The sequence below is a fragment of the Pituophis catenifer genome, unplaced genomic scaffold (genome assembly GCF_029215685.1).
Source record: "Pituophis catenifer annectens isolate HBS135680 unplaced genomic scaffold, rPitCat1.0.hap2 SCAF_12, whole genome shotgun sequence".
Lineage (NCBI taxonomy): Eukaryota > Metazoa > Chordata > Lepidosauria > Squamata > Colubridae > Pituophis > Pituophis catenifer.
This window is the reverse complement of record NW_027256892.1, coordinates 6,280,701-6,301,627: the sequence shown is the minus strand read 5'-3', so window position 1 is coordinate 6,301,627 and position 20,927 is coordinate 6,280,701. Positions and strand designations below refer to the sequence as shown.

The 20,927-nt window shown below is 38.9% G+C and overlaps 1 protein-coding gene across 1 annotated transcript in view; it reads right to left on the bottom strand.

Annotated features, from left to right (window-relative positions):
- The window catches only part of LOC139323262 (G protein-coupled receptor kinase 5-like), an 80,571-nt gene that overhangs the window by 58,109 nt on the left and 1,535 nt on the right, over nucleotides 1-20,927 (bottom strand). The window lies entirely within an intron of this gene.

Sequence of the window (20,927 nt, the reverse complement as noted above, 5' to 3'; positions counted from 1 at the left end):
GATCCGGCGAGATCCAGCCATGAATGGTGTGAATGAGTTTTAATGTTTTTAATTTTTAAATGTTTTTTATAATGATTTTAAATGCATTGTGAGCTGCCCTGAGTCTTCAGAGAGGGGCGGCATACAAATTGAATTAATAAAATAAATAAAATAAATAAGATTTTTTAAAAAATTATAAGAATCTTTCTCATAGGAAAATGCTTTTGTTTTGAATTTTTAAAGAAAATGATAGGATTTTGAAGGTTGGATACTAGAGGGAACCATAAGGCACTAAATATTACAATTAAAAGAGAACATTTACATTTGACTAACTAATATAGAATTGAGCAAAATACTTTAACATTGGTTGTATTGAAGGATATTTGTGAACAATGGATCCAGCAGTTAATTTTAAGAGTGTCTTCTATTAAAGATAGACTGGGCTTAAAAGATGGTATGGAACAAAAGAGCCTTGGTACTACAGTGGTTTAAAGCACCCTGTTATTAACACAGCTGCCTGCAATTTACTGCTGGTTTGAATCTCTCCAAGGCTCAAGGTTGACTCAGCCTTCCATCCTTTCTAAGGTAGGTGAAATGAGGACCCAGTTTGTGGGGGCAATAAGCTGACTTTGTATAAAATATACAAAAGTATGAAGGCTATTGCTGAGCACATTGTAAGCCGCCCTGAGTCTCCGGAGAAGGGCGGCATATAAATCAAATTAAAAAAAAAAAAAAAAAAAAACAGGTTTAACAAGACAAGACTGGAACTGACTCGAAAGTGGTTTTTAAAAATGATAGGCTACAAGAATGATAGGGAAAAAGATGCTACACTGGATATACTGTACAAAGAACGCTGGCTGATGTCACAATAATTAAAAGGGCAGCTGCAAATAACTCTCATTAAATACAAAATATCTGTTTCATTGAGGATTAAGGATTGAAGAAATATTGAAGTTTAAATCTGGGGCAAATATATATAAAGTCACACAATGTGATAAAACTATGAACGGTTAGTGAGGCTATTGTCCAGTTGCTAACTGAACAACACTGTCAAACATGTTCTTTGCCTTACCTTTGACCTCAGCATAAAGACAAAGCTGTTGTGAAGGATTATGGGTTAAGTTATCCATCCTTCATATAACATAAATCACATGATAATACATCTTTTTATCTTTTCTATAACTTTAAGCCATCCTCACCAGGTACAAACATCTCCCAGGGCTGTGATTGCCAGCCTCTTGTCAAAACATACAATTGACAACTCAAGAGGAAGAGAGGATTCAACTAGCCAATCCTGTCTTCAATTCCCACAAGCCAACTGGTTGCTCCAATAATTAAAATAAATTAAAGAGGAATGTCAGGCAGGCAGTTGGCCATGTTTGCATCAAAGGAGCAGATGGAAACCAACTTCATCTGTCACTTTGCTTGAACAGTGTTCTTTTAGACCAGTCACTCAGTTGCTCTAATTTCTAAAAGGTATGACTAATATACAGTCAAAACTCTAGTCCTTCAGTTTCCAGAAAGGGATTTTAACCTGTGAAAGATGTCTGTTTGTCAACCTCATTCTCAGGGTGCTTTCAAATTACTTCAGACTTGTTCAGCTTTCCTTATTGTTAAAGGGTGGAGGACACCAGTATTACTGTTATTTCCTGTTACACATCTCTCTAAATATCTACAGCCTCCCTGGCTGATCATACTTCCTGATTCAAAAAAAGCCCATTGAAAGAATTCCCCTACAAGGTTTCGCTTTGGGATATACCTTTTCCCTCCTGAGGTTTTTCTTTGGGATTTAACTGAAGCATGGAAAGCCGGCATTGTTACAGAGAATGGTACAGTGGGAGGCAGGACACCCCTGAGAATCTTATCATATGAAATAGAAGTCAGAGTGATGTAGTGGATAAAGTGCTGTAGACTAGGACCAGCAGAACCAGGTTCAGGTTCATCTGTGCCCTACAACCCATTGGGTGTTCTGAGATCAGTCGCTTGTTCTCAATCCAACCCATCTCACAATGTTGTTATCGTGACGGTACTAAATTGGTTGGCACATCTCCAAGAGGAAAGCCAAGATATAAAGCCAATGAATAAACATTGTGGGGAGTTAACATCGTTATGGAAGAGTAAGGTTAAGAGTAAGCAAAAAAAAAAAGATTAAAGGCACGATATAGTAAGAAGAAAAGGAAACCTAGCTAAAACTACTTCTCAACAACAGCACTGTTCACTATGCACTTTTCCTTCCTTGTTAACCATCCTTGTATCCATCAGACCCCGCTCCACTCTTTGCCTTTGTTCTTCAAGAACGAAGAATTTTCTTCAAGAATGTTGTTAATTAACAACATTTAGTTTCAACCAATTAAGATATTCCTGGAGAAAAAAAAATAGAGAGGAAGGTTTTGGGGCAGGGACAATTATCATGTTAATGACATAGACAAGGAAAGGCTACAAAGGGCTTGGATGCACCTTCTGCGCCATCATAAGAAGGGAGCAGGAGCTGTTCAGTCATGACCCGCCTTCTGTGTGCCAACTCATTGCTCAAGTCTCTGCATCATTTAAACAGCTTTCTTGAAAGGAGGAGGAGGAGGAATGCATTACATCCCTTTCTTTCCACCACAGGTGACTCATGAAAGCAGACAGGCTGCTGAATGCAGAATAAAACTCTTCCCTCCAGGAAGGTAGAGCAAGACCAACCTAACTCCATTGTACCAAATGGCAAGACCTAAACCTTCTTTTATTTGTTTCAACTTCAAAACGTCTACCAGCAGAAAGAGAACTATCTGTTTGTGCAAAGCACAGCACATCTGTACATTCAGGACTGGCTTGGGTGAAAATGTCCAGAAGGCAGGAAATGCTACAGGAAGACAAACCCTTCCTGCATTGCCATCTTCCCGTTCTCACACCCAAGCCCCAAACGTTTCAATCCCTATGGTGTAACTCTTGGAAGATACGTTAAATGTTTAGAGTACAACAGGCGTGGCCAACAGGCAGCCCTTCTCCCAAAAATAGGTAGAAGCCATTTTGGCTAGAGGAATTGGATTCATGGGGGGTTGGCTGGAAAGAGAAAGGGACATCCATAGTCTCTCTTGGCCCTGGTTGTGATCCATGCTGCTATATGCTTCCTTTTTTTCATTTTCATTTTCATTTTATTAAATTTGTATACCGCCCTACTCCCGAAGGACTCAGGGCGGTGAACAGCCATAAAATAAAACATATAAGTACAAAATTTAAAATAGAGATAAAACAAATTAAATAAATTTGGCTGAACCATATTTAAAACCCCAATAATTTAAAACCAAATTTAAAATTCCCATTTAAAAGAGGAGAAATTTAGGCCAGGCCGGCTTGCTGGAATAGGAACGTCTTAAGCGTGCGACAGACGTTTAAAGATTAGAACCTTCTAATTGGGAAAAACAAACCCTAGTTAAATAAATTGAGAATTCTTCCCTGTTTAGTCCCCCTGAGAACGGCAGTCTGTAATATCTGAACATTGCCCATTACTGAGTGATGGTTTTCATGCTGTTTGAAGAGAAGCTGTCCTATGTCTCGAGAATGAGCATCAGTCTTTGGCAAGGGCAATCAAGCAGAGATGCCTACAAGGAGGATGCTTGACCCTAAAAGCTGCATTGTTTAATGTCAGGGTAGGCCATAAGAAACCTAGGGGTTGTATGCAGCCAATGAACCCTGTTTTTCAAACCCATGAATCTCCCTTGACCATTCTTGGCCAAATACAAGGGGAAGATCTCCTACCATTTGCATGCATGAAACATAAAAAATGGCTAGTATAATTCTAAAGAATATAAACAGAACAGAATAACAAAGTTGGAAGGAACCTTGGAGGTCTTCTAGTCCAACCTCCTACACAAACAGGAGACCCTATTCCATTCCAGACAAGAGGCTGTCCAGTCTCTTTTAAAAAATCTTCCAGTGTTGGAGCACCCACAACTTCTGAAGACAAGCCCTTCCTTAATTGTTCTATTTCTCCTTAGATGTAGGTTGTTTAGTTTCCATCCATTGTTTCTTATTCCTGCCTTCTGGTGCTTTGGAAAATAGGTTGAGCTCATCTTCTTTGTAGCAGACCCTCAAATATTGGAACACTGCTATCGTGTCACCCCTAGTCGTTCTTTTCTCTAGACTAGGCAAACCCAATTCCTGCAACCGTTCTTCATATGTGTTTTAGCCTCCAGCCCCCTTATCATCTTTGTTGCTCTTTTCTTCACTCTTTTCAGAGTCTATACATCTTTTTTATAATATGGTGATAATAAGCAGCAAAATGTTTCAACAAGAAAAGAAGTCTGGTTGCCATGACTAAACTTCCAGACAATTCTACCTGGATGACTGAGAATCTTCACTGACTTCATTGACAGGGGAAGAAACTTTGGAGTTGGTGCGGGAATGGGAAAAGACAGCAAGTCTAATATAAGATACAAGTTTAATATAAGAAACATTTCATAATAATCTGGAAACATCCCTCACTTAAATTTAGTGCAACCTTATCCTGCCCTTTTTTGTTTCAAAATCGTAAAAAGTTAACGGTGAGGCATAAAATCAAACACCTTGCTAAAATCAATAAGCCATATTCAAATAAACAGGATTTATCATTTGGAGCAGATCCTGGTCTCATGAATGAGCTCCCTTTCCTAAAATCCCTTCAAAGCAGCTTCTGTTTTCCTTTCTTCTATTTACATTTTAAAAAATAAATAAGTTGATTAAAATGGCTTGGAAGCAGATCAGCGAAAAGAGGAATGAGAAGTAGTAAAAATATTTTTTTAAAAAAATCCTGCTGCTTTCAACCTTCCTGGATGTTTTTGTACAACTCTGATAAATGAACAGTTTGCATTGTCCTTTTTTTTAAAAAACAAAAAAACAAAACCTAAATCTTCAAGCAAGAATTGACAGAAAACTCAGGTTAAAAACCCAATGAGGCCATTCCAGATTGCACATCATCACTTAAACAACCACAGAACAGGGTTTCTAAGACTGTTCCCAGGTAAGTAAACTTTAGTTTTCAAAAGAAAAAGAAAGGAGGATTTCTGTCTATGTGCTAAAGGATGTTACTTCCTCTTGGGGAAGTACATAATCCAAATGCAGATGAGAAAGGAGACAGAACTGGACTTTGAACTGAGAGACAGGGAGTGGGGGGGGGAGAGGGAGAGGGGAGAGAGGGAGAGAGGGGGAGAGAGAGAGAGAGAGAGAAAGAGAGAGAGAGGAAGGGAGGGAGGGAGAGAGAGAGATGGAGAGAACACTATACTGGCAGTGCCAGTCTGTGTCTAGGTTCAATCTTTGATTGACGGAAAATCAGAATTAAGATAGATTGATATCTCCCAGTTTTTCTTTCTTTCTTTTTAACATAAAGGAATATTTTTTAAGTAATACATCATTGTTTGGCCTAGTAAAACTATCTATTTCACCATCTCAAAAGTCTACCATCTCGTTCTATTATGTATGTAATCCAAGGGCTAAGATCCAAGCAAGTTAAAATGACCTTCCATGGCTATGTTGCCCAGCACCTTGAAACACAAAGTTGTCGCCCATATTTTACATACAGTATTGAGTTCTTCTGACCTAGTCTGCATTATAGTTTATAGTTCAGCATCTTGTGTAACCCCAAACAATTGGGTCACATTAACATGGATAATAGTTTTGTGTGATATACTTGTCCTTCTCTTAAGGTGGGGTAATACAATGACTAGAAAGTCAAACTAGAGCCATTCACTCATTAGGGATTTATGAACAGTACGTGGCTGGCTGAGGTATCAGGCAGGCTTATATTGACACAAGAATAACCGAGAGACACTATAGCATACAGAATATACAATAGCAGAGTTGGAAGGGACTTTGGAGGTCTTTTAGTCCAACTCTCTGCTCAAGGAAGTGACCCTCTGCCATTCTGGACAAATGGCTCTCCAGTCTCTTCAATAATTTCCAGCGATGGAGCACCACCAACTTCTGGAAATAAATCTTATTCAAATAAATCACTAATGACGAAGAGACATAAAATTTGGTAACCTAATTCCAACATACCCCTCAGTGACTGGGAGCTAATTTTTTAAGCAGCTCTTCAGATTAGTTATGAGTGTAAAATAAGCATATGAAAGAAGGAGGAACACTGAATTGCTGTACAATCCTACATGCTTGGCAAGCCCAGGTCGGAGAAATCTACAGAAAACCACCATGTAAAACATTATTATTCTCAATGGCCTGTGTGATGCACTATCGAGCTAAAATGGAGTTGGCAGCATTGTGATTCAACATATTGTAGGACTGAGACTGATAACAAAACTTCTAAATAAAATTCACTGATTCTGTTCGTTTGGTTGATTTATATAACATGCAATCGCATATAATCATAGTTAGGGTTGTCAATGTTTGGTCATTTGTTACTTGGTTGACTCAGGTTTAAGGTTTGGCATGTTTGTTTGAACCCAGCCATAGCCTAGGCACCCACATAGAGATAGTGAAAAGATGGTAAGGGCTGCATTTCTAAAGTGGACTCCTAAATTTGTGGCCCAGGTGAGGTCCAGGCCAGAAGTGATTTGGATTCTGTATTTTGGGGTCTTTCTTGTTTCGTCCTGGCTTTACAATCCATTTTCACAATATTGTCTTTTCATCTCATATCACATTGACTTCCCCTCTTCTACCCCATTCCACCCAATATCACCCCTATGATTGCTAGCAAATGCAGAAGCACTGCTAACCTGTATCAGATTCTATCATGCACAATTACTTTTAAACATGATTGTTCTATAGTGTTTAGCTGTCACAAATGTTGAACACAACACTGTTGTTCTACATTCCCAATCAGACACCCAGCTATAGGTGGTAGGTCACATGAGAACAGTCTATGTACAGAAATACTCAATAAATACTCAATGAAATATAGTTCTTACAATCTGTTGACACACAATCTCCTGATCAATTCTTTCCAAATGTTCTGATCTCACATAATTTTGGGTGGCATTGTGCCAGGACAGTGTTCCTTCTCCGTTCATTGAAAACAGACACACACGCTCAATTGAGCTACATGCATCACACAGATTTTCACAGGCCGTCACAAGAAAGCAGCCAAAGATACTCCTGCAGGCAGAATAGGTTTATGAAGACAAATAAGATGACAGTGCTAATTAACTAACAAAATTAAATCTGGAACATCAGAAAGTATCCTTTCCCTTTAATTACACTGGGATGAACTTTCAAAGAATACAAATTCTTCATGCTGACTTGAGTAGCATCTCACTATTGATGACAGGTGGGGGAATGGAGAAGGCAGGATATATATGAGGACCCAGTTTGTGGGGGCAATAAGCTGATTTTGTATAAAATATACAAAAGTATGAAGGCTATTGCTTAACACATTGTAAGCCGCCCTGAGTCTCCGGAGAAGGGCGGCACATAAATCAAATTAAATAAATAAATAAATAAATAAATAAATATATGGAATAAAAATCAGGGATGGATCCTCATGCAGAAAATCTATGAGTTGTTAGTAGGAATCCAAAACAACTTGACAGCACATAATCACTCAAGAAGATGTAGTAAGAAGACATTAGGCACAGAGGACACTTCCAATTATCTCTGCAGATTAATTTTACGGGTTAGATTCCTTGTTGTAGGTCTGTTTATTTGCTTATGTGAATCAGTCAAACAGAAGCAGCTTTCTAGAAGCTCAGGCAAAGTTCTGTCTAACAGCTACTGTAGGATGCATCTATAGGAAGATGTTACTGAGCTACAACTCCAAGTATCCCCAACCAGTGCTCAGCATTCAGAGTGCTTGAATAACAAGGTAAAAAGCCTAAGAGCTGCAATGGCGCAGTGGTTAGAATGCAGTAGTGCAGGCTATGACTGCTGGCTGCCTGAAGTTTGGCAGTTCGAGTCTCACTGGCTCAAGGTTGACTCAGCCTTCCATCCTTCTGAGGTTGGTAAAATGAGGACCCAGATTGTTGGGGGCAAGATGCTGCAAGAGGGCTGTAAAAGCATTGTGAAGCAGTATATAAGTAAGTGCTATTGCTATTGCTTAATTCTTCCCATTCATAGAAGTGAGTGGGAAACAATTGACATCCTAACGGAACTGCAAGCTTTGACTTCCAAAGCATAGGTTTCATGTCTGAGCCATAGTTTCCTCTTATCTGTTGCATTCTCTGGATGTTCTAGGAATGAACCCCATTTCCCAGGAAACACGGTAGTACTTGTGGGCTTTCTCAGCTGTTCCTCCCTACTCCAGAACTCATCTCATTTTCCTGTGTCAACCTGTACTAAGCACCACATTCCTGTTCTGCTCTGGCACTCTGCCATCCTCATTACCTCTATGCTCTGCCCTGCAGCTAAAGCAGCAGGTTTGACTAGATGGAGAAAGGAGGAGGACTAGCAAAGCTTCAGGAAATGAGAACATACAGGATGAAAGCATTCTGATTAAACTGTAAGGAGCACCAGGTTCCTAACATGTGGGGACTTTCCCACTGAAAGCAGCCCCCCACCCTCACCCCCAGAAGCTAGAATGAGAGAAGGGGCTCCATCAGCTACTCTGGAAGTCAGGACTTAAAAATATAAGACCGTACCCAAGAAATAATACAAAGCTTGAGTGATATAATTATTTTCATGATTATACAGAAAGTGTTCTCCAAGCCATGATTACACTATTGCTTCTACCATGTTCTTTTATAGCTTACAAATAGGCCAAAACATTCCCTCCATCCACCTCAATTTTTGGACTCAGTTTGATTAATTTAATCTATTTGATTGCAGGGGAGCAGCCTCAGCTCAAGGTAACTTAGTTGTGGGGAAGGAAAACCATTTTTTTAAAAAAGGAAATAGGTGTGACCTTTCCAGGACTGGCAAAGTGGTTTCAGACAGCATCTGCATTGGGAACAGAGGAAACATGGATTTTCTGAGCTCAACCAACTAAAATAAGCCAGGTAACTTCTCAAGAGTGGAAATGTTATGTTTAAAATGGGGATACGATTTTTATCAGAGCTGGGGGCAACTAGTTTAAGTGGCTTAGAGATTCTAGCAATTGTTGACTGAATAGATTTAAACGGTCCTGTTTCATTGTTTCAATGGTTTGTGATTAGTACAGGGAGTCCTCGATTTACAACAGTTCATTTAGTGACCGTTCAAATTTACAACGGCACTGAAAAAAGTGACTTATGACCATTTTTCACACTTATGACCATTGCAGCATTGTGATTTACATTCGGATGCTTGACAGCTGGTTGATATTTATGACGGTTGCGATGTTCTGGGGGTTTTTGCGACCTTCTGACAAGCAATGAGGAAACCAGATTCATTTAACAACAGTGTTACTAATTTAACTGCTCTGATTGTCTTAACAAATGTGGCAAGAAATGTCATAAAATGGGGCACAACTCACTTAACAAATTTTTCATTTAGCAACATAAATTTTGGGTTCAATTGTGGTTGTAAATCAAGGACTACCTGTGCAGTTTGCTATGCAAACCTAGTCCCTGTAGTTTGTAGAGAGTATTTTAGTTCAGCATGGAGTAGACAGGCAACCTGTACTTCTCCAGATGTTGCTGAATTGCAACTTCCAGCTTCCAAGAAATCAGGGTTACTAATGAGAGCCTGGAAATTGTTGTTCAGCAACATCTGAGCACTACAGGTTGCATGGCTTTACCAGGCTTGCTGAAAAGAGCTTGGCAGAATTTCCTAAATACCCAGCATAACTTTCTGATTTAAGGCTGTCTGCATATTGCACATAGCTAGGTAACACACTTATTTTTTTCTTCAAACAATTGACAGCCTTCTGTCAACATGAAGGAACAATTCCTTGTTTGTATTTGCTGTATTATAAATTGACTTTTTCCTCCCGCCCTTCCAGGGTTTAATGGACTCTTTGCCCTGGACTTTCTCAGCCTCAAAGCTGTTCAATGGTTGTTTGTTGACACAACTTACCTGACTGTCCTGAGAAAGTTTGGTTCTCAAGGTAACTCCTCTACACTGGCTGTGCATATAACTCATACTCAATCAATTCTGGCTTAATCAACAAGCCATGGCTTCATGCAGAGTGTGAACTAGATTATAAAACTGTTCAATGGCCATGAGATCCTACTCTTCCACCAAGTTGCAGCCTATGTTGTCAACTTCAGTTAACCACTGTTTGCATTCTGACAGAAACCGCATTGTAAGCCGCCCTGAGTCTCCGGAGAAGGGCGGCATATAAATTAAAGCAAAAAACAAACAAACAAACCCAAATTTCTCAGTTTCGTTCTTGCAACCAAATGACAGGAGGGAGGAAGAAGAATATTAACCTGCCCAGATTAGTTTTTTTACAACACTAGATCATACATTGCAGTCATTCCTCCATATGTTTCAGATCACAAGTCCCACTGATTCACTCAGATAGACAGTAACTGGGAATGCTAGTCAATGGAGTTGCCCCAAATATCTGAGAGATGCTAGATTCTTACTTCTGGTTTCGCATCATGTCCAAATAAGGTCTACTTTTTAAACCAGAATGAGCAGTAGTTTGCAGACAATGGCATGCTTAAAAAATATAAAGCCTGTATTATTGATGATATCATGTAATCACTCATATCCAAATAACTGATAGGAATTGGAAGGACTAGGAGTGGGCTAAAGGGCTAATATTAAACTTTAAACCTCCAAATCAGGAAGAAAATGTGAGCAATGATCATTTTATATTTACACATGCACTCCGGATGTAGCTTAAGTAGCCTTGTCTTAAACCAGGGGTGTCAAACTCACGGCCCACGGGCCGGATGGGTCACTCGCTGGCCACGGCCACCGTTTTAGCAAAGGTGGGGAAAGTCACGATACGTCACGTGATGACAATGTGACACCGCGAGTTTGACACCCCTGTCTTAAACTCTGCTTGTTTGTAATGTATCATTATTATTCGAACCAACCTAGAACTAAAGAGAAATTTCCTGACAGTTAGAACAATTAATCAATGGGACAACTTGCCTCCAGAAGTTGTGGGTGCACCAACGCTGGAGGTTTTTAAGAAGATATTGGAGAACCATTTGTCTGAAATGTTACAGGGATTTCTGCTTGAGCAGGGGGTTGGATTAGAAGACCTCTGAGATCACTTCCAACTCTGTTAGTCTGTTATTATTTTAAAAATTTCTGCCTTGAAGAGCTCAGGCTACATTACACAGGCAGATTCAGTTTAATTCTCTCCCATGTGACATTCACACCAACAGAAGCTTCCTTCTTGTGGGGGGAAAAGCATCTTTGCGGACATGATTTGGTTTTTTTAATCAGCTTCACAGCAGGAAACACAAATCTTCTTTTTCACACAATGCTGATAATCCCAGAGTGCATAGACATATTTTTAAGAGAACATGTAGTCCAGTCCATAACTGATAGGAAGATTCACAAAAGGAAATTGTGTCCGTTAGACAGACTAATCCATCCTCTCATTTTAACATCATTAAATTTAGGGCCTTTAAAAAAAAAGGAAATGCACAAGAGATTTTTCAGCCAAATATAAAAAAACTTTATTTTCTCAAAGTCATGAAGCTTGACTTACAAAACATCAGAGTTGTGAAAGACCCAAGCAGGAAGTTGATACACAATCTCTCTCACTTAACAAACTGTATAATTACAGTAAATCATTTGGACTAGAAAACTTTGATGTGCAGAAAAGATGAATGGAAAGGAAATTGGTTTGAAGTGTTTTATCGTTTTAGAACTGTAAGCTGCCCAGAGTCATTTGACTGAGATGGGTGGCCATAGAAATTAAATACATAAATAAAATCCCAAGGCTCTGAGGAGTCTTTGTTTAGACCCATACCCAGAGATGTCCGCATGTACAATTGAGATCCTTGACATACTATATATACCAACTTTTGCAATCTAGGTGTCGCTACTTCTATTGACTTCAATTCCCAGAATTCTTTGCAATGTCTGGACTGGCTGCAAAATCTAGAACTTGACACCTGCACACCTGAAGGGAAGGCTGATATATAGATCTTTATGTTTGAACCCTATTCTGGGAGTCACCATAATTCCATATGGCTAAAATGAACCAACTATATAAACTATGTTTTGTAGAAGACTTGTTTCAACCAACTACTGCAGAAAAACCTTTGAATGTTGCCTTAACTCTCTGCAGAAACTATTCTGAACTGAGGCTAGATTTATATCTAGGCTAAATGCACACCGAGGAGTAGAAAGACCCATTCAAACTTTAGGATTCACTTATGCTGATCATTCATTTTAGCTTCACTGATTCCACGAACATGAAATTAAGGGAAGAAAAATCAGGGATGGCAGGCAAAAGAAAAGGAAGGAAGGAAGGAAGGAAGGAAGGAAGGAAGGAAGGAAGGAAGGAAGGAAGGAAAACAATTCTATTATTTCACCGAAGAGCAAGGAGTCTGTGAACTGAGGAAGCGTATGTGCTGTTATCTCTGTTCAGTTTTCCTGACATCAGTTAAATTCCATAGAAGACACATGATGAACTTTTCCTGTGGGACTTTTTAAACCCTAATCTGGCAACAAATGTATTTATATTAATTTTACTGAAGAAGTTATTCTGAGAAACCAAGTCGTCCCCTTTCTGCCTATCAAAAATATACTTTGCAGTATATTTTTCCCTCGGCATTAAGAATAAAATAGCACCCTTTTTTCCTTTTGTCATTGGTCAATCTAGAAAGAACGAAAAGCAAGCATACATGGGGAATCTCTCTGATACCAGTTCACAATTTGAAATTAAATAGGGTTTTGCGGTCAGAAAAAGCTGAAGATGACCTGATTACAGATGGACAGATGCTAAATCAGCATCTTCTGGGAAGGAGCCAGAATATTCTAAGGCAGATGGATAAGAGTTTCTGACGTTCCGTGGTTGGAGAACAATTTTTTTTTTTTAATTTGATTTATATGCCGCCCTTCTCTGGAGACTCAGGGCGGCTTACAATGCGCTAAGCAATAGCCTTCATTCTTTTGTATATTTATACAAAGTCAGCTTATTGCCCCCACAACTGGGTCCTCAATTTCCCAAAAAACACATTTTTGTTTCTTTTAAGAAAGCTTGCGAGAAAAAAAAAGGGAAGCAAAATCTTGAGCATACAAGGGCAGAATTACTGGTCAGTAATTTTAAATCTGCCTACTTGAGCTACTATAGATAGTCTTTTGTTTGCAATCACAATTAGAGCCAGAATTTCCATTGCTAAGCAAAGCCAGTTGTTAAGTGAGTGACATCTTCATTTACCACCTTTTTGCCATTGTTGTTAAATGAATCACTCCAGTTGTTAAGTGAACCATGTGATCATTAAGGAAATCCCCATTGACTTTGCTTGTAAAGTAGCCAGCTGGGAAGGTTGAAAATGGTGATCACATGACCCTGGGACACAGCAACCATCATAAACACACACCAGTGGCCAAGCATCTAAGTTCAGGATGTTGCGAGAGTTGGAAGGGCCAAGACCAGTTGTAAGTCACCTTTTTCAGTGCCATTATAATTCTGAATGGTCACTCAACAAATGGTTGTAAGTCAAGGACTACCTGAAATTTGTTGCCAGGTCTAAGTGGTGGACTTCCTGGTTTTAGTGAAAAACACAATTTCTCTACCGTAGTGTCATTATGGCTCTGTAAGTGGATTTCTAAATCATTCATTTCCGAAGTGAACAAACTTTAGTTTACTGATCTATAATTTGTTTTTTAGACAGATCTTTTGATGTTTCTGTTGTTTTAGCAGCAACTAGCCCTTCTTGGCTGATCTTGATCTTCTAAGCAGGATTAGTTCAGTCAGGGTTGGATAATACTCAGATAAACTGAGAATTTTAGGGATGTTAGCTAGGTGAAGAGATTGAAAAAAACTATCTTGAAAAAGGGTATGGCAAATCACTTCCACAACTCAGACAGATGCAGTTACCAAGAGTTAACCAAGAACTGACGACATATTTACCTTCATGTTACATTGCAAAATTATCCCCTTTTTATTAATCTGGATATTTAGCATCCTGCACAGTTTCCCCCAAATAAGGAAAGAGAGAGATTGGAGTTTTAAAATGGGCATCCCAGCTGCACATTTTACATTTCATTATAAGAAATCACTTGTTAAAATCAGCTCGAGTCAGGAAAATTATATTCATTTTATTACTGTTTTTTAAAACTTCTGCATAAAGGCCTTTGATCAATTAACTGACCAATTAATTGATTAATGGAGGATTGCAAGACGATAATCCAGGCTACATTGGTGCAACAAGCAAATGGCAAATCTGAAAAACTGCCTTAGAAAAAAGGATCAAACTGACAAAGAGCTTGAAAGAAAATTTGGAACTTAGTTACTATATATGTTGACAGCAGTCAGATTCTTAAATACACAAAGATGGAAAGACACATTCTTTCCCACAATGGAAGCCTGGATGATAAAAATGATGGAATTAGCAGAGATCAATTAAAGAATTTATCTAGTTTTGTTTCTACCTGGAAACGTCTGGACTTTTTGCTTGAAACTGAAAAAAATGAAACCGTTTTTAGATTTTGATGATTCAAATGATTCTGTTATAGAAGTGATTAAAATGCTATGAAACATAAAGCAAAAGGTTGAGGTTGCAATTTTTTTTTTTTTGTATTTTACTGCACTGAAAAAAAACAGAGATCCTTGCCCCCCCCCCTTTTCTTTACACTTTTCTCATTCTTTCTCTCAATTTTCTAACTTTTGTTTCTTTTTTCTTATAATCTAACTAAATAAATGCACTATGTACTGTTTTGAATCAAGCAAACAAAATGCAATTTCTTTTAGGATACAGCCAACAAGCTCTAAAACACCCCAGATTGTAGGGCTGCTTTGGATTTTAGTTGCTCAAAAGAGCTTTGGCATGCATAAGAGACAAAAGGGAAGCAACAGAGGGAAATGCAAAGAGGCTGGAAAGAATCACAGAGAAGACACATTTTAGGAGATTCTAAAGCAACTTCAGACTGAGGTAGAAAAACCGATGCTTTTTTTTGTGAGAGAAGAAAACTTGCTGGCAATTGAAAAGATTAAGAAAAAAAATGCCTTTTGTGCTTAGAATTGTAATAGAAATGTCAACCTAAAATAATTCACTAAATTCCCCAATAGTTTTAAAACCCATCCAGAAAAAGCTTTCAAAGAATTCCATGTTCAGTTCCAGCAGTGCATGGTTCTCATTAGGAACGCTTATACCTTCTAGATTTTTTTGTAAAAAAGTTAGTTTCCATTTGCTTAGGCAATTTTCACTGTGTCAAGAAATGCTGTCTTAAAGTTTTCATATTTCCCTCCACCATTTAAGTGATTAGGAATTTATACAAGGTCTGGTATATCCGCCCTCCTCAATTATCCTTGCAAGATGCCTCTGAAGCAAGATAACTTGAGAGATAGCTTAGTGTCACCCAGATATAGTCATTATTCAGTGGTAATCTGATGAATGAAGGCAAATATATGTGCCCTAGGATAACGTTGCAGCATCCAATCTGGGTAGGTTACTGGGACCAGAGGTTTATTTGTCTTCCGAGATTTTGGATTCGTGTTGGAGCCCATCCTCAGGGAATTTTCTGTGTCACAGAGAGAAGTTCCCTGAGGATGGGCTCCAGCACGAATCTGAAAGCTTGTCAGACAAAAAAACCCTCTGGTCCTGGTGACCGACCCAGATTGGATCCTGCACTGGTAATCTGAATTTGATTTTTCCTGGACAAAATCCAACATTATCCACTACACTACAACAGCTTTCTTAAATTACACACATCTGAATTTAGGCTAAGACCAAACAAGATGGAACCACCATCCCTGAGGCAACATAACTCTTAAGCTTGGCTTAAGATCATGGCATTAGGAAAAGTCTACATACAGCAAAAATCGTTTCTCTCCCCTCTCTCTGATGACCTGGGTTATAACTTTTATTGCTAATGATCATGTTGTCTGGAGCTAGTGGAAATCCTAATCTGAAAATCTAGAAGACATCACTGGAGAACTTTGGTCTAGACCAACGTGGACGTCTTCCAGATATCTTGACTTCAACTTGTAGAATTCCCTAGTCAACAATGGCTATCAGAAATAACAGCTTAGACTCCCCAATTTATTCTAACTTTTCTTGCCTCTTTGAGGAGGCTAGTTTCAGCCAGACAAAGCTAATCATGTCCTTCATGCACATAACACTAAACTAGGATTTGTTTCATCTAATTAGGGTTCACTGAAACTTTTAGGCCACAAGCCACAATTTAAACCTATGGATTGAAGATCATGGCTTGATTTAGCCTGGCCTGTTTATACAGCTGTATTAGAAATGATGGTTTACAATTTGCTTCTGTCTTCTGCCCAAGCCCCTGCAAATTTATAGAAGTGCAAAACAGCGTCTAAAAATAGATGGAAAACCAATCCACAACAATCCCAAAACATTGCTAATTTAGCTTGTTCAACAAATGAAAAAATTCTGACTTTCTCCCCATGTCTATCTAATATGCATAATAGAGATTCTTCCTTTCTAGCCTGTCTAAAAATTGCTGGGGAAAATTGAGGATGATTGTAACCAGCTAGGATTTTAAGTTATGGAATTGCACATTTTGTAATCTTTGTTCTCTTCATCCATTTTATTCTGAGACATTTTAAAGTGTACACAGTGTGCTAATGTATATTCAGACAAACAGCTTCATTGTTTTAAATGCTAACAGACATGCTGGAAAGAGCATGCATCCTGCAGACATGTAATGCAAATGCTGTTTTAAGCACAGAGATTTCTGCTGTAAAAAAAAACCACTAAGCCTTGAAACATCCACAAAGCAATAGAATCCACTTGTCTGATTAGGGAACATGGATTAAGATTCTGGAACACACACTAGTGCCACAAAATGAAGCACGTTCACAAAAAGGAGCACTTACATCACTTCTATGAAGAAAATTTCAGATTTAAATTCTAAATGGAGGGCAATTTCCACCTGAAAATCTGCCAGGGCTGAAGAAGCAACCTGAAACCGAAGATCAAATATGCCTCCAGGGATTCTTCTATTTGGAGGCAAATATTCCTAAAAGAAGCTTAACATGTTTAAGAGGAACAGCCACAAAGTCCAAGGGGGATGGGAGTTAAACAAACAATCAAATCTGCACAGCATCACTTCTCTGTCCCAAATGTTGCTCATGACGCTGGTTATCAAAGTTGTTCATCACTGAACTAAAACAGAGGAAATGTGCTTTTCTAACAAGACCTTGCTTTTTTCTGGTAAAATTGCTTTGATGTAGTTTCACTTTTCAGTCATCTTTTGGAAATAGAATTACAGGTAGTCCTCGACTCGGCACCATTTGTTTAGGGACCTTTTGATGCTAACAAAAGTTGTGAAAAAAGTGAGGTATACCCGATCCCTCCACTTACAATCGTCGTGGCATGCCCACATTCAAATCATCAAAATTTGGCTGATTGGCAAAGGCAGCATATTTATGACAATTGCAGCATCCTGGGTTCATACGATCGCCATTTGTAGACTACTCAGCCTTGTGACAAACTAAGTCAACGGGGGAAGCCAGATTCATTTCACAATGGCAATGATTCACTTAATAACTATTGAAAAAAAAAGTTGTAAAGTCAGGTGTGACTCACTGAAAAATTGCCTTGCTTAAAGGTAAAGGTTCCCTTTGCACATATGTGCTAGTCGTTCCCGACTCTAGGGGGCAGTGCTCATCTCCATTTCAAAGCCGAAGAGACAGTGCTGTCCGAAGACGTCTCCATGATCATGTGGGCGGAATAGAAATATGACTAATAAATAAATAAATGACTAAATGCCAAAGGCGCACGGAACGCTGTTACCTTCCCACCAAAGGTGGTCCCTATTTTTCTACTTGCATTTTTTACGTGCTTTCAAACTGCTAGGTTGGTAGAAGCTGGGACAAGTAACGGGAGCTCCTCCCATTATGTGGCACTAGGGATTCGAACCGCTGAACTGCCGACCTTTCGATCGACAAGCTCAGCATCTTAGCCACTGAGTTACCGCCTCCCTGTTGCCTTGCTTAGCAACAGGAATTCTGGTTTCAACTGTAGCCATAGGACTACCTGTATACAGCCTAGTTACAAGAGGGTTAAAAAAATCAAAGTTTTCCCCTATGGAGCCTTAAATTCTGGGGTCGGCTAGAACTGTTACTTTTTTCTATCTTTCTAAACAGAGGTATAGAATCAGAATCACATGAAGTATTAGTGCCACTTTATAAAGCCTTAGTAAGACCACACCTGGAATCCTGCATCCAGTTTTGGTCACCACATTACAAAAAAGATGTTGAGACTTTGGAAAAAGTGCAAAGAAGAGCAATTAAGATGATCAAAGGCCTGAGACTACAACTGTTTGAAAAACAATTGCAGGATTTGGGTTTGGCTAGTCTAGAGAAAAGAAGGACTAGGGGGGACATGATACCAGTCTTCCAGTATTTGAGAGGCTGCCACAAAGAAGAGTGGGTCAATTTATTTTCCAAAGCACCAAAGGGCAGGACAAGAAACAATAGATGGAAACTAATCAAGGAGAGAAGCAACCTGGAATTGAGGAGAGACTTCCTAACAGTGAGGACAATTAACCAGTGGAACAGCTGGCCTTCAGACATTGTGGGTGCTTCATCACAAGAGGGTTTTTTTAGAAGAGACTGGACAGTCACTTGTCTGAAATGGTATAGGATCTCCTGCTTGAGAAGGGGGCTGGACTAGAAGACCTCCAAGATCCCTTCCAGCTATATTCTGATTCTGATCAACATATGGATGACATTATGGCTTTCTAATGAAAGGAGTGGGAAAAACAGCTCTAGTTCTGAAGGGCTGCAACCACTCAACAAAACTCATCATTCCCAGGCTGACTTACAACATTTATACAATTACAAAGGGCTTAGGAATTCAGCAACTGTGTATGTGCATTTTTTTTTTAACAAAAGAAAAGGGCATGTGAGGACAACAGCTTTTCATCACTGAATTGTGTCTTCCTGTGCTGTTCATTCAAACCTCTCAAGAAATATTTTCTTACCCTCTTGTAGGACCAGAAATTGAGCTAAGGAGTTCCTTATTTCTCTTGAGAAAGTCTAACTGCCCCATCCACTTATCCAGTAAGGTAACGTTTACAGCAAATTATAGCAAAGCAGCTCCCAATATTGGTAGTCCTCAACTTACAACCATTCATTTACTGACTGTTCAAATGGCACTGAAAAAAGTGACTTATGACTGTTTTTCACACTCACAACCATTGTTAGCATCCTCATGGTTACATGATCAAAATTCAGATGCTCAGCAACTGGTTCATATTTATGACGGTGGCGGTGTCCCGGGGTCATGTGATCACCTTTTGCGACCTTCTGACAAGCAAGGTCAATGGGGGAGACAGATTCACTTAACACCACGTTACTAACTTAACTGCAGTGATTCATTTAACAACTATGACCAGAAAGATTGTAAAATGGGGCAAAACTCATTTAACTGTCTCACCTAGCAAAATAAGTTTTGGGCTCAATTGTGATCATAAGTTGAGGACTACCTGTATATCTGCCTTTGTAGCATCTTGCCAGAGTACCTCTGAATTACAGCTTGATAATGATAAATGATAAGCCCTATTTGGCAACTTTAAGACCTGCGGACTTCGACTCCCAGAATTCCTCAGCCAGCATGGCTGGCAGGGGAATTCTGGGAGTCGAAGTCCGCAGGTCTTAAAGTTGCCAAAATTGGACACCCCTGCCCTATACCACATATTTTTCTGTGGTTTCTCTGCTTTTTCTGCCCCCACCAATAAAGGCCTGCCCTCCTTGCCCTAAAGTTTCATGACCTTGCTGAAAAACAACTGCAGGAGCCTTGAAGATACAGGCCTGGGCTTTCCCTTCTAAAGGCCACCCTGTGCTTTACTCATTCACATAAACGGCAATGCAGTCTTGACATGTAATGGCATCTGAGATTCCCACCCCTAACAACCACCGTTGAAGATACACACAGAGTATTCTTGTCTATACTGAACTGAAGCGTGCCGCTGTTTATTTGGCATTTTCAGACTCGCTGAGAAAGAGTTGAACATGACTCTACCGATCTGCGTAAAGCAGAGATATCTCAACACACCATGGAAATGTAGCACATGTGACATCTCAATCTTGGCCACACACAGGAACTGAATTCAGCTCTGGACAAGATACTGTAGGCTTCTTTATTCTTATCTACTTAACTGAGACAACAGCATAAAATTGATATTTATAGTGAAAAATACATTTTAGAACACTAACTATTTTGTGGTGCTCTCCGAGCCTGCTGGTTTGCTTGCAGATGCTTCATTATCTAGATAGGTAACATCAGTGCACTGATGATGTTAGCAAGTCATGTAATGAAATGTCTGCAAGAAAATAGCTATAACTCAGAGAATACCAATGATTCCACAGGTCAATCCTGTGGAACCCATATATTCTCTCCTATTGGAACAATTAATTTTCTAGCCTTTAATTTGCTGATTTTTGACACTATTCCAAAAAGGCAATTCACCTTCCCATTGGTAAAATAAAAGCTAAGCATTTTGTGCATAAATGAATGAACTGGGATTTAGACCCAGAGGCATTTGATCCAACATTCTTAATTTAAAACAGTTTTAAAAAAATAACGAAGGAAGGACCATAGAAGTCTTGCTGTTTGATTTTATGGCTCATAAAAAGGCTACAGCATCATCACTGCTATCATTAAAGTCACACTCTTACATATTTAATTTAATTTAATTTAATATTTTATTTTATTTTATTTTATTTTATTTTATTTTATTATTTTATTTTATTTTATTTTATTTTATTTTATTTTATTTTATTTTATTTTATTTTATTTTATTATTTTATTTTATTTTGCCCATCTCGCCACACAGCGACTTTTTTGTAGCATTTTGCCAGGGCATTTCTGACAAGTAAGCCTGCAGATCTAAAGAGGATGTGCGTATGTTTAAGAATCTGTTAGTCAGTTAAAATCTCACTTACAGAACACCTACAGAACATAGCAACTACCTTTAAGTTTCTTTAACATACTGTACTTCCATTTGGAATT